The following is a 13,932-nucleotide window of genomic DNA, read 5'->3' as shown; positions in this document are numbered from 1 at the left end:
CTCTCCCATCTTTGTGAAGCCGCCGGACGTGCACAGCGGAGGTGCCGGTCCCTCTGCTCTGTTTGGCCTTCAGCCTTGGGGACTAAACCCTCTGTCTCATGCAGGTGGAGGATGCTCCCCTGAGAGGCTGGGAACCGCTGCAGACCCCAGGTCCTCGAGAGCCCAGCTTCTCAAATTGTCCGAGGGGAAGACCACCCCATCGCAGACCAATACTCTTGTAAAGTATGTTTTAAGTAAATCAGATCTTAGGTGTTCTCAGCGCACACACACAAAATGGTAATTATGTTTGATTGTGGCAATCATTTCACAATGTATATGTATATCAAACCATCACGTTGTGTATCTTAAACACGTAAATTTTCATTTGCCAATTACACCTCAATAAAGCTGGGGGGAGGGAAGTAAACTGGTAGGTAAATGAAATAAAAATAGACCTATGAGGGACAACCTCCAATTTAAAAAATTATTTTGGATTCAAAGGAAATGAAATAACTCTGCCAAATTGCTGTAAAATTTCTAAATGCTTCCTCTCGATTTCTATGCCCATCTCGTCAGTAGGCCCCAGGGTTGCCAGGCCCCAGACATCAGCAGGTGGAGCATTGCCCAGGTTTTTTAGTTCTTTTCATCAGTCACTCAAAACTGGGCACTTCTGGGGCCCGCTGGGACTAGGGTGAGGATGGGCAGGGTGAGGGAATTGGAGCTCTGGGGAAAGGATTGCCACTGTCATTGTCAGGAGCTACAGGAAGAGGGAAAGAGGGTTGCAAGTCTCTGCTCCTTCATTGGGAGTTGCACCTGCCTCAGTTTAGGCTGTAAAGGAAAAAGAAACCTAAAGTGGTTAGGAGAAACTTGATGCAAAAGGACCACTGCAGGGGTGGGGCTATTCTAATTAGGGGAGGGGCTTTTCTAATTAGGGAAGGGGCATCCTAATTAGGGGTGGGGCTATTCTAATTGAGGGAGGGGGTAGTCTAATTGGAGGGCTACCGCTACAGGGAGATCCCTGTGACCATATCGTCCGCAAGCATCTCAAAACAGGGAATTATATTCAACTATATTCCATCCAATCATGGAAAAGAATATTTTTATAAAAAGACCATATATATGTATTGATATAACTGAATCATTTTGCTGTACAGCAGAAATTAACACAACGTTGTAAATCAACTATATTTCAATAAAAATAAATAAATGAATAAATAAAAAATTTTAAAAGAGTTAGGCAAAAGCGTTTTTCTTTTACAGGCTAGAAGGACAAGTGTGGGGAAGAGGTATGAAACGGAGGGAAGATCAGATAGTAGACGAGAGAATGGTTACCCCAAGGCCAGCCTGTTCTCAGAGGGGCTGTCTGCGGGCTCAGACGGAGGTGGGCCTGGGGGAGGAGAGAAGAGAAAGCCAGGGTGGGTTAACAAGCACTTTGTTTCCATTGATGGTAGGAACCAGCTGCTCAGCTAATTATTGACCAGGCAAAGAGTGGGCCCATGGGGGGGCTGTGTTAGGTCTTGTGCCAGGTAAGCAAGGGAACATGGGGGTGTCATCTAAGTCACATGGGGAGAGGGGAGGGTTGCTGTGAGCAATTCCAGAGCACCAGGGCTGGATTTCTTGACCTTGGCTCTGTCCAGGGTCACAGAGCTGGACATCATTGCTCCAGGGTCCTCACAGCTAGGTTCAAGTCACAGCACTGCTCCTTACAGGCCCTATCCAGGTCAGGGGACAGGGTTCTCCAATCTTGGATTCCCGGTCTGTCAGGAGGTCATAGGGAGAGTTTCATCAGATAGAAAATGTAAACCTGAGCTGTCTAGACTCCTCCTTAAATACTGGCTTTGCTATCATACCTCCAACCAGCTAATAAGAGAAGTTCAGGGGAAAACTCTGGAATAAAGCCAAAGGTCTATTTGTGAAAGAAATATTTACCTATGTATTTATTTCTCTTTTCCATAAGTCTTCCAGGATTTGGGGGCTGTTGTAAGCTACCCTCCTAAAACCCTCCCATAAGGAAGGTGGCTAGACCCATGACCTGCAGATACAGCACAGAAAGGATGCCTCGGAGAATACGACGGAGCAACGGTGGGAGGGTCATCAGAGAGGAGCTGGTCAGCAGAGACTCCAAGAAAGGAGCCCCAGCTGGTCCTGTGTCCTGGCCATCCGGCATCAACCGGAGGGGACCTTGGCCAGAGGCCCTCAATGTGCCATTTCAGAAGAGAAAGTAGAGACGCGGTCTTCCTCCCCTGCATCCAGAAGGCATCCACATCCTCTAGCTGCCCTTGTACCAATCCCAGCCCCCCACACAAAGGGGAATAGGGCCCCCTGCAGCAAGAAAGCGATCCTGCTTTCCAGGATCCTGAGGGAGAAGATCTGTCAAGCTTTCCAACACAAACTTCACTAGACTAGCACCCCGTGAATGTCGTGGTTTTAACTGTACATCTTGGGTTGACCTGAGTTATCAGTCTCTTGCGTCTGATCAATCTCTGGGCAGAGAGAGAGAAAGAGAGAGGAAGGGGATGGGGGAGAGAGAGGGGGAGAAGAAAAAAAAAAAGGAAGGAAGGGGAGAGGGAGGGAAGTGTGGATGCAAGGATGGAGGGAGGGAGTCTCTGCCTGAGACCTTCCCATCCCACGTGAGCCCCCCAGAAAACACCTGTGACTCCTGCCTCCTCTTTACCAACCATGTTATCATCTCTTCTTGCTGCTCATGGCCTTCTTTAAGAGCAAGTTCCTTACCAATAATGAAGCAACTTTGGTATTAAATGGATAAGCAGAAACTTTAAGAAGAGATAACCACCCAAGACCTGAAACACACTTTATAATGTTCTACAATTACCCAGGATGGGCTGGGAGGTCCCCATGGGAACCAGATGCTCTTGAGACTGTGGTTGTCCTCCGACAGCATCTCATGGAGCAGGAGATGGTCTCTTCCTGCCCCCAACTCCACTAAACGCATCCTCCACAATCATAATCACATGGTATGAATTGACATTGAGCCATTCCTTCTTTCATGCTAATTGAAAATTACAGATTTTCCTCGTACAAATAGCTCTTCATGTCAATTACCAAATGTTATATCCACCATATTTTAATTAACCCCTCTCCACAGCTCCCTTTGAAATGTAGTTGACTGGTTCATCTTGTCACAATTAGAGTCAATAATGACCAAGATCTCTCCAAAGAATATTTCACTTTTTATTCAAAGGATTGCAGAAGGGGACCTGTGCTTTTGCCTTTTCATCCAGCAGGACTGCTTCTAGACACACACACACACACACACACACACACACACACACACACACACACACACAGAGCCTACCTATGTGACTATCCTGTCCTTATGTTACCATTTCCTCCAAAGTCTTTCAAATTCTCTGACTTAGATTTTTACTTTCCTCCCGTAGAGCTCCAGGGCTTGCACTTCAAATACTGTGCTTACCCAGTTTTGCATCTTATTACACTCAATTGTGCATACACTGAGTCCAGCACTAGATTACAATCTGCCAGAGACCAGCAGCTGTGCTTCCCCATGATGCCAGGATTGAGATTTAAGGCTGTGGTGGGCATTCAACCAAGGGGTGTGTGTCAGTCAGCTATGCTACGTAACAAACCACCTCAGAAGCTGCCAGCTTAAAACAGCACACATTTACTGGGCTCAGGGTCTACAAGTCGGCTGGGAAGTTCTGTCAATCTGAAGAGAGCTCAGTTCAGCTCAGAAGGACTCATGCACACACTGATGGTCAGCTGATGGATCATCTAGATGCTGGCTGATCAAGAATGGTCCCCCCAGGCATGTCCTCACCTAAGTGGCCTTGTGCCTTGCAGCAGGTGAGCCCAGGCTTGCTCTGCTGGTAGCAGGTCTGCATTTTCTCAGCCCACCTTATGATAGCTTGCACTAACTAGTTTCAGCTGCTGTGTGGTCCAGGTGCCACCAGGCTCTTCACATCCATCCCCGTGGAAAGGGCCACAAGGAACAGAGCACAGAGCCAGTGCCAACAGTGGGGGAAGCATACTGGCCATGCACAGGGCTGACTGTGTCCTACACACAGAGCCCATGTCACCCCAAGGTCCACTGGCCATGACTCCCTTCAGGGCTTCAGGGTCCCTGGTGGTTTCTGCTCCCAATCTGGAAGCCTTGGCTCATGTGCAGAGCACCTCCTTACAGAGGACATGGCAGAGAGAAACTATACTGTGTGTGTGCATGTGCATGCATAGGTGTGCAAGGGTCCAGGTAGGGGTAAACACTGAAAAAGCCCCACATACAGCTACTTTGTGTTGTAAGTGAAAACAGTGGACTTTCTAAATTTATAGGTTGTCTGTTTTAAGTGTACAGATAATTCAAAGTAAAAAGGACTGGGGTAGAAAGGGGACTGGATTACATCTGAAGCTCCTGAAATTTAGGACTCCCTGCACCATCCAAGCTCCCCTTGGCTTTAGTTAAGTCCCTTAACTTTTCTATATCTTAGTTAAGCTTTTTATTTAAGCGGTTCTCAGGTTAGTCTTGCAGGGTTGCCATGGTGACCAGAGAAGAGCACAAATACAAATATAAATGAAAAGAACATAGTGTTGTATGCATATGGGCCATCATTATTATTATTATTCTTATTGGTGCTGTAAACCTACTGGAAACACTCTTGGTCCAAATTTCCAGGAAGATTCAGACATCCTCCTCCTGCCGTATAGAGATGCTTTCCATGTTACCCTAGTGAGTGAGCGAGAGGGTGCGTTTCTGTCCATTCACACACCTTCATTCATTCCAACGATATTCACTAGGTGCCTGCTATGTGCCCAGTAATGTTATAGACACTGAAGAGCCAATCATTTGCAAAAACTACAAAATCCTTGTTCACATGGAATTTGCATTCGAGTGGGGAAGAAGAAAACTAAGTAATGAACAATGATTTCAGGTACTCCTAAGTATTATGAAAGAAGCACAGGGGGTGGTACCAAAGAGAAAAAGTGGATGAATGTCCACCCCTACCCCTGTGCAGGTTGGTGGTCCCAGAAGCATCCCCTAAGGAGGTAGGATTTATGCTCAGTCCTGTAGGATGAGGAGAGAGTTGAAACTAAGGAAGTTTCAGAGAGGCAAAGCCACCTGCCCCAAGTCACACAGCTGGCTGGTGATGGATATCCATCAGACTTTGATGTTCCAGGTTCCCCTCCCCTTCCCCCTCCCTCACCCGCCCCCCACCACCACCAGCGGATAATGGCTGTGCTCACTCTGACACTGACCAGAGGGATGAAAGTCTCTCCAAAGTCCAATTCCTCCATCCTGGAAATGATGCTTCACCCATTTAGTTACAGTCTAGTGATTCCAGCCATCAACCCTCTGCTCCTTGAAAGCCACCATGACAGGACTAACCAGACCGTTTTCCACACCCACACGCATCCACCCCTCCTGCCAGATCTGACCACACAGCTGAAGGCCTCTGGGAGAAAGAGAAGCAATGTCCCATCCGTGTGACCGAGCTGGTGCCTCCCACGTCTCTCTGACTGTGTGCTCAGCCATTGCTTCATGAACCCTCTGCTCTGGCCATAATCGACCCATTCAATGAATTGGCCTTTAAAAAAAGCTAAAAAGCTAAGATGTGCCCTGCTTCTGGGTCCAAGGTTCTGCTTGCTAAAGACCTGTGAATAGAAGTAAAGACAAAGAGTCCCGTTACAAGGAGACTTGTGACACTAGCCAGTAGGACAGAGGTTTGGTCAAACTGGGGACAACCTGAAACAAATATAAAATAATCTGTGTCCAATGAGAGCATTAGACAAAATTTTAAGGTCAGTTTAGCCTGATTTAAATATTTCCCACTCATTAGCAATAATTTAGAATACATTTCCCTTTCTCCCCCCAAACTTGAAGTTTTATTTTAATAGCTCAGTGATTTGGGAACAGATCATTAAAATTAATGCTATTCTGAAAGTTCCAGTGTGCCTAGTGGAGTCTGATCAGTGTTTTTCCTTTTATAGATCATCAGCATAGAACACTTTAATGGCCCTAGTATAACGGCATTCTCTCTCCCTCTCTCTCTCTCTCTCTCTCTGTTAATGATTAATTTTCATAGCCAGATATGGAACCCCCAAAAAAGGAGGAAACATATTTCATTAGGCTTGTCTATGCTGGACCCTAAATAATTCAGTACCCCAGATTAAAATACTCGATGCTCTCAGTGTCCTAATGGGATATAATGAAATGTTCCCAAATGCTCCTGTCTTAAAATTAACATCCTTTGAAATTCCGAGATCAATCAGGGGCAGTGACAAGAGCCAAGTCTAATCCTTTATTGATTTGTGCAGCCACAGAAGGGAAAAGGGAGCCTGGCTTAGTCCCGCCCCTCAGGCTGGCCCACTGCCGGCCGGCGGTGTTATTCATTCAGCCTGTGTCCTGATGGACTGAAAACACCAGGTGGTCAGCCCCCTGCTTGTGAGTGACAGGCAACGCTGCTGAGTCTCAAAGATCTGGCCCTGGTTCTCACTCGAGGCGTAGGTTGTGGCCAGTCCTGTCCTGCACTCCCATCTGAAGACACCTTTCACTTCTGGGTGGAGGTAATGACTGAGTCACCTACTGGCTCAGGCTCTAGGTGGCCCATTTTTTGAGAGAACAGGTCTCTTATCCCCTCAGCTGCCTCTGTACCATCACTCTGTTTGACTTTTCACAGCTGTTATTACAGCCTAACATTATCTTGGTTATTTGGGGGAGGCCTCATGTCCTTTGGACTCCAGCCTCTGTCCTCTTATAAGTTAACCTCATCTGTCTTGCCCACCAAGATTGAAGCTCAAGGAGGGTAGAGAGGGATTTTTTTCTTACTGCTAAAACCCTGGTATCTGAAAGAATGCTTAGCACATAAATATTCATGGATAGATTGATGGATGTGTGGGTGAGTGGATAGATGGATGGATGGATGGATGGGCAAGTGGATGGGTTGTGGATGGATGGACAGATGGTGGATGGATGGATGAACAAATTGTGTATGTATGATCAGACAGATGGATGGATGGTGGATGGATGGCTGGATGGTTGGTGGATGGATGGATGAGTGGATAAATGAATGGATGAATGGATGAATCATACTTGGATGGTGGATTGGTGGATGGCTAGATGGATGGATGGTAGATGGGTGAATGGTAGATGATTGAGTGGGCAGATTGGGAGTGGTTGGATGGATGGACGGACAGATGGTGAATGGGTGGATGAATAAATGGTGGATGTATGGACAAATAGAAGGTGGATGGATGGGTGGGTGGATGGGTGAATGGATGAATATATGGATGAAGGGGTGGATGGTACATGGATGGATGAGTGTCTCCCTCCTTGCATTCTCTGCATAGAAAACAATGCCCAGCACATATTTGTTAAATGAATGACCCAAACCCCAAATCCAACAGCACTGAGAATTCCGCCTCCCCGTGAGCTTGCTGCTACCTATGCTCTGGCTGAGAGTCTTCCCTCACAGCATCCTGTTGACCTGCTGGACCATGGTATTTGCATCTATATTAGACTAGGAGTGTTCTCTGGCCTCACTGACAGTGAACTTCTCCCCTCCAGCTCATCTCTACTCGACACACAGTAGGCCCTCACCCTTCCACACCTCTGGCAAGTAGCCACGTGGACCCACACAAAGGGGCTCATAAAAGAGCACCTTGAATAATTCAACAAACAGCCCCTGGAATCCAGGCGCCTCTCACGGGCATTATGTACTTGCTGGCTGAAACTCAAAGGAAACACAGAAAATGGGAAACCACAAGAAGTCTCTATATGAAGATTAAAATCGCCTGGTGATAAAACACCCTCATGTATCAGAGTCAGACTCAAGAGGAAACAAGAAAATCCAGCAAGTAAATTGGAATTAGGTCAGAAGGACTGGGGAGGAATCACAGTGAAAATAGCAGTTCACAAGAAGAAAATTGAAAGACAGCAGCGAGTGGGGCAAGCTGATCGCGCATTCCCTGGGAGACAGGCTGCGGCTGTCCTGGACTTGCCTCTGGGGAGTCGCCCCCGGCTGGCACTGAGCAGAATGCCCCTGGCATGGCTCAGAAACAGGAGAGCTCGTTGGAGAGAGCCAGGAGGGAAGAAGGGCTGCAAACCCCAGGACACACATCTGAGTTGTTGTTTGTTATTTGATCTTCAGAAGGTGATAACCTGGCTTCCACACCTCCCTTTGTGGTCCAGGCATCCTGGCTGTGGGTGAGAGAGGACAGCATCACCGGCCACGTGTGTGCCTCTGGGGCGTGGAGAGCAGCACCCACTGTCCAGCAGGGTGGAGCGACACCCATGTAGCACGTCCACTTTATCTCCCTGTCATTCCCAGAGCTGCGGGCTGCAGGGTGGACCCTGGGGCAGTTGGCTAGAATCAGACAGGCCTCAGAGCAGAATCACATGTAACGTGAGGACGTTGGTCTGACACACTCTTTCCTTGCTTGCTACTTTGCCTAAATGCTGAAGCACTCCGGGCTCAGTCCCAAAGGCCCTTCCTGGCTTGATCACACATTCTTTCCTTGTGATCCCACTGGGCCCTGATCCAAACAGCACACCTGGGGTCCCTGGCCCCCCCACCCCGACTGTTACTCCAGCCTAAATGCCCCTCCTGAGCCTCAGAGATACGTGCAGCTGTCTCCTTCCACAGCAACTCGACACCGATTATGAAGTTTCTAACCTCCCCTGGCCGAGCAGAACCCTGGAGTCCCTGCCTGCCCCACGGGTCCTGCCCCATCCCCTTCACGTGCACCACAGTGCGTCCACTCACAGGCACTCATCAGCTCAAGCAAAAACCCCGGGGGCCCTCCTGGAGGAATCTTTTCCCCTCGGCAGCCCTCGTGGCTGATAAGCCAGCAAGGCCTGCGGGCGGGTCTTGGAGTCCTTCTGGATTGCTCTGCTACCCTCCACACACAGAAGCCACCATCCCCAGTCAGGACTCTGACAACAGCTCCCAGCAGAGGCCCGCTGGTCCATCCCACAATGTTGACTGAGCCCCCGCTGTGGGCTGGGAACAGTCTATAAGCGGGGAGGGGGGCAGCAGCAAACCAAACAGAAGCCCCTGCCCTGGACCCTGACCCGGGAGCTGGGAGACCAGCAACAACACATGTGTGCCATGCCGGCCAGGAGGGAAAAGGGGGAAAGAGCTGGGGGGGTTCATGGGGGTGGGGGGACACAGATCATGTCTGTCCTGCAAGGACTGGAAAGACGTTGGCTTTTCTCTGAATGAGACGGAAGCACTGGAGGGTTTTGAGTTGAGGAGTGAGGGGCGTTACCTGGCTGCTAAGTTAAAACTAGACCCTAGGGAGGTGAGAGAGGGAGCAGGGAGACAGGTAGGAGTCTGGGGAGGAGTCAGGGAGAGATGCCTGGAGAGACACCCCAGCCTGAATCAGCCTGTGGCGGGACGGGGAGAAGGATGGGCTCGGTGTCCACCTTTGGCCTCGGAGCCCACCCTGCAGCAGCCCAGCGAGCCTTCGAAAAGGTAAGGGTCCTAACAGCCAGCCTGAACCTCCTAACAGCCAGCCCTTGGGGCCCCCAGTGTCGACCCCTGTCTCTCTCTTGACCCTATTTTCTCCTCTCCCCCTCACTCACTGCACTGGAGCCACACAAGCCTCCTTTGGGCTCCTCCAAAACACCCTGCTCATTCCCACCCCAGGGCCTTTGCACCAGTCTCCCCTCTGCCTGGAGGGCTCTCCCCCAACCCTCACCAGGGTAATTCTTCCTTCATGCAGTTCTCCCCTCTTCAGAGAGGCCTCCCTGTTCTCTACCACCCCCACCATCACGGTAACCTGTTTTATCTTCTTCAAAATAGCTGTCACCGCTAGATGTTTTTCTAGTTGTTTATTTTCTGAACTACCCCCCCCCCACCCCACAACTAAAACAGAAGTTAATGGGCACAGATGTTCTCTGGCTAGTTTACCAATGTATCCTACATCTGGAGTAGGACCTGGGTACCTAGAAGGCACTCATAAATATTTGTTAATTAGGGATGCGTGAAACAGAACAAGTGCCCATCCTCCAGAGCACACCATAGCCTCTGGGGGCCTGCTCAGGCCTTGCAGAAACTCCAGAACATGCCATTTCCTGAACAGCAAAGAGCCCAGATGGCAGGTGGAGTGAGACCAATACCATCCAGCAGGTAAGCCCCAGAGGAGCTCAGCTGCTCGGCAGTGCGTACGCAGAGCCTCTGGGCTCACAGATACCTGTGGTCGATGGAGACACCAAAATCAGAATAAACTACTGAGGGAAACACAAGCTGGCTGCCTATGGCCAGAGCACAGCCAGGGGCCCATCAACCTCCTCTCCCAGGCCCTGGCACCACTTCCATCCCTCAGGGCTGCTCTGCAAAGCAGTCAGAGAGCAAAAGTGAACTCCACCCATCCTGCCTGGCTCACCCCTGTCCGAGGGGCCCAAGGAAGGAGCCACGAGCTTGTGCTCTATCGAAGCTGCCGAAAGAGCCCAGACAAAACCTGACGAGGTCCCGTGACTACGAGAGCAGTGACGATGAGAGCTCCAGTGGACTGTCACCTTCTCCAGCTGGGGCAGAGAATGAACTCAGGCTGCCTTAACAGGATATCACAGCCTGGGGGGCTTAAACACAGGTATCTTTGGTCTAAGTTCCAGAGGCTGGAAGTCCAAGACCAAGGCACCATCAGGCCAATTACTGGGGAGGCCTCTCTTCCTGGCTTGCAGACGGCTGCCTTCTGGCTATGTGCCTACTTGGCCCTTTCTCTTTGCACCTAGAGAAAGAGAGAGCCCCCTGTTGTCTCTTCCCCTTCTTATAAGAACACCAGTCCTATTGGATTAGGGCCCCACCCTATGACCTATTTAACCCTAGTTACTTCCCTACAATAGGTCACACTGGGGGTTAGGGCTTCAACCAATGAATCACGGGGGAGGCAGTTCCATCCATGACAAGTGGCCACCTGTGTCACACATGGGTTTTCTGATCCCTGTTTATTTGTCCTCTAACAGTGGACTGAGACCCTCCCTGAGTGTCCAAAAGAAAGCCCCTCCCCATATAAAGAAGTATGGACATGAGTAGAGGAATGACATGAAGGCACAAGTCATGTTGATAGAATTTTCTGGAAAGGTTGACAGTGCAGAAAAGAGGAAGGAAAGGTTGACAGTGCAGACAGTGATGCAGTTCATGAACTGAGGCTACTCTGTGCCAGGAACTGGGCGAGACCCCAAGCTGTTGCTAAGCCCAGGACATGACCACCACCAAAGAGCTCACGGCCCTCGAGGGAGACTGTGCTGAAGGGACACATTCATCTCCAGGGCCGGTGTCCCTGGGAGGCACAGAGGATGCCCAGGGGTCAGGTCTGAGGCCATGAGAACCTTGTAGGTGTTTGGTTCTGTTCCACATCCGTTCATCCAGGAGGAGGAGCCAAGATGCCTCCAGCTCTAGTCCATCTGACTCTGAGCCTTTCTTCTCAGCCCCAAACCATCCTCTCGGGGCCCTGCCTCCTTGATCTCCAATGCAGAGGGTGGGGACTGGGAAATGGGGAGACAGAGGAGGCCATGACCACACTGGGCTTTGAAAGAACACTCATGGAGAAGCTGAGGGCAGCAGTGTCCAGATTCATCCTGACTCACCCTCTGTCTACCCGGAACCAGCCTGACTTCCATCACCCGTGGGAGCTCTCCCTTGCGTGCTGCCTAAAGCATAGCCCACACACCCTAATGCATGAGACGGGTCTGCTGAGATGAGCTGGGAGATGGAGGTCGGAGGCCAAGGAGGAGGTGGCTAGGGTGGGGACGCCCATACATCAGCAGCAGGGTGTCATCCAGCAGCCGATGCAGCTCCCCTTTCTTAGCAGAAGGCACATGGTGTCACAACCCACAGCTGGCCAGGCCTGAGTAGGCAGTGTCCTCTGCTCTTCCCCGGATCAGGCTTGGCCCACGGGGCACACCTGCTTCCTGTCCTCATGAACGCAGGGCTGTCAGCTGTCACCACTGTGCCCGTCACGTCTCCAGACATCAGAGCCTCTGCTGCAACAGGTACCTCTGCCCCATGAGCCACAGAGAGCTCTGTCCATGGTAGTGCTGCCCCCACAGCAAGCATGCCCTGGGCACCTCGGCTCTGCGCTCTCCCCAGGGAGCGGTCAGTTCTTCCAAAGGAAGACCCCCTCCTCTGGTTTCCAAAGCCCCCAGACCCACCTCTGTTCCATGCCCTGAGGCTCCTGGGAAGCTGAGAGGGTCCACACTCTCACCTCAGTCACCCCTCACCCAGGGACTCCCCACTCCTCTAACTCCTCCACCCAGGTCACCCCCAAAGGACTCCATCCCACCTCAGTCACACGCCCAGAGACCCCACTGCACTTTGGTCACCTCCCCCAAGGACTCCCCTCCAGTCCTGGTTCCCCCAAGGACCCCGCTCTGCCTCAATCACTCTCTTTCCAGGGACCCAACCCCACCTCGGTCACCCCTTCCAAGGACCTCACCCAGACCTTGAGTTGGGGGGGGGCCCTTTTGGTGATAACAAACGTCTGCTCTCTGGCTACAGCCTCCTCCTTCCCCAACCCCGTTCCTTCACTCCCTTAGTTCTCATCTCAACAACCTCACTCTGACCTCTAGACCCAGCTCCTTCGGTTGCCCCCCAACTGGTCCTCTGTCTTCATTTCTACTCAGGTTAGCCTGAATCCATGGATCTTCCACTTCTTTCCACCAGAACTCCACTCCCTTGAGCGTCCATCAGACCCTGCCTGCAAAACTCCAACCTAGGTTCCACCTGCCTGTCCTCCCTCCCCGAGCCCCCACCAGCCAGCTGCGCACTGAGCTCTGGTGCCTGCACCCGTGTGACCGACCCCCCCACCATGTGGCCTCCAGGCCTCCACATTCCTGCGCCTCCGTGGTCACCATCTCTTCCTGTCTTTTCTCAAATCCGAGTTTCCAAGGAACACAAAAACAATCTCAGAAACAATAAAGCATCTTAGAGGTAGCTGCTCCCAGGAAACAAGAAGCCTCTAATAAGATAAAGGAAAGTTTTCAAAGTGAAAAGAATTGGAACACAATTGATGTACAGATGGTGAACCTTCGGTAGGAAAACAATGGTGGGGTAATGATGCAGCCCAGGAGGAAGCATCATGCAAACCCTGCTTATCAGAGCCCTTCACCCAACCCAGCCCCACGTACACAGCTCGCAGGCCATATGTGAGGATTCATCAGAAGTGCACACACACAGGCGATATCATTTCTGCTGGGAATTGTCTTTGATGAGGAAAGCACTGTTTATAAAGTGCTTCAAACTTTGCCAAACTGTCCGTTATCTCCAGCAACTCAGTTGAGCCTTCTAACGAGGTGTGGTACCCAGGGCTCTGTCATTCTAAACCAGGAGAGGGGCAACCTGCAGAGAGGAGATGTGATTGTGCTGGGTCCCACAGCGGGACCACAGAGGAGGTGAGGTTAGGATGGAGGCGTGCTCTGACTGCCTATTGTGCTCCCTCTAGACAATAATAGTGATGACAACACCCCCCCCCAAGGGTACCTAATAGCCACCACAGGGCTTACCAAACACTCTACCCCAGCTTCTCAACCTCGGCACTACTGACATTCTGACCCAATCGTTCTTCATTGTGGGGGACTTTCCTGTGCACTGGACGATGTTTAGCAGCATCCCCACCTTCATCCACTGGATGCTGGTACTTCCTCCCACCCCCAGCATCTGTGACAACCAAAAGTGTCTCCAGACGTAGCCAAATGTCCCCAGTCGTGGGCTCCCCAGGTTGGGAACCACTGCTCCACTCGATTATCTAATTGGACCATCACCTTTACTTCCCTCTGTGAGAACAATCACACCCTGAGATAGGAATAAACTTGCTCAGAGATGCATCCAGGATTCTCCTGGGTTGGCTTCTCTGAATTTGATAATGAACTTGACACAGTGGAAAAGGAGGGAAAGGGGTGAACCCAGAACAATAGCTCAATGGTGGCAATTCAGAAATGGCCACTGGAAACTTCCCCAAGTGCGTCCCCGAAAGACAAGC

This window comes from Orcinus orca, chromosome 1 (assembly GCF_937001465.1).
Source record: "Orcinus orca chromosome 1, mOrcOrc1.1, whole genome shotgun sequence".
NCBI lineage: Eukaryota > Metazoa > Chordata > Mammalia > Artiodactyla > Delphinidae > Orcinus > Orcinus orca.
Note: the sequence above shows the minus strand (reverse complement) of the source record.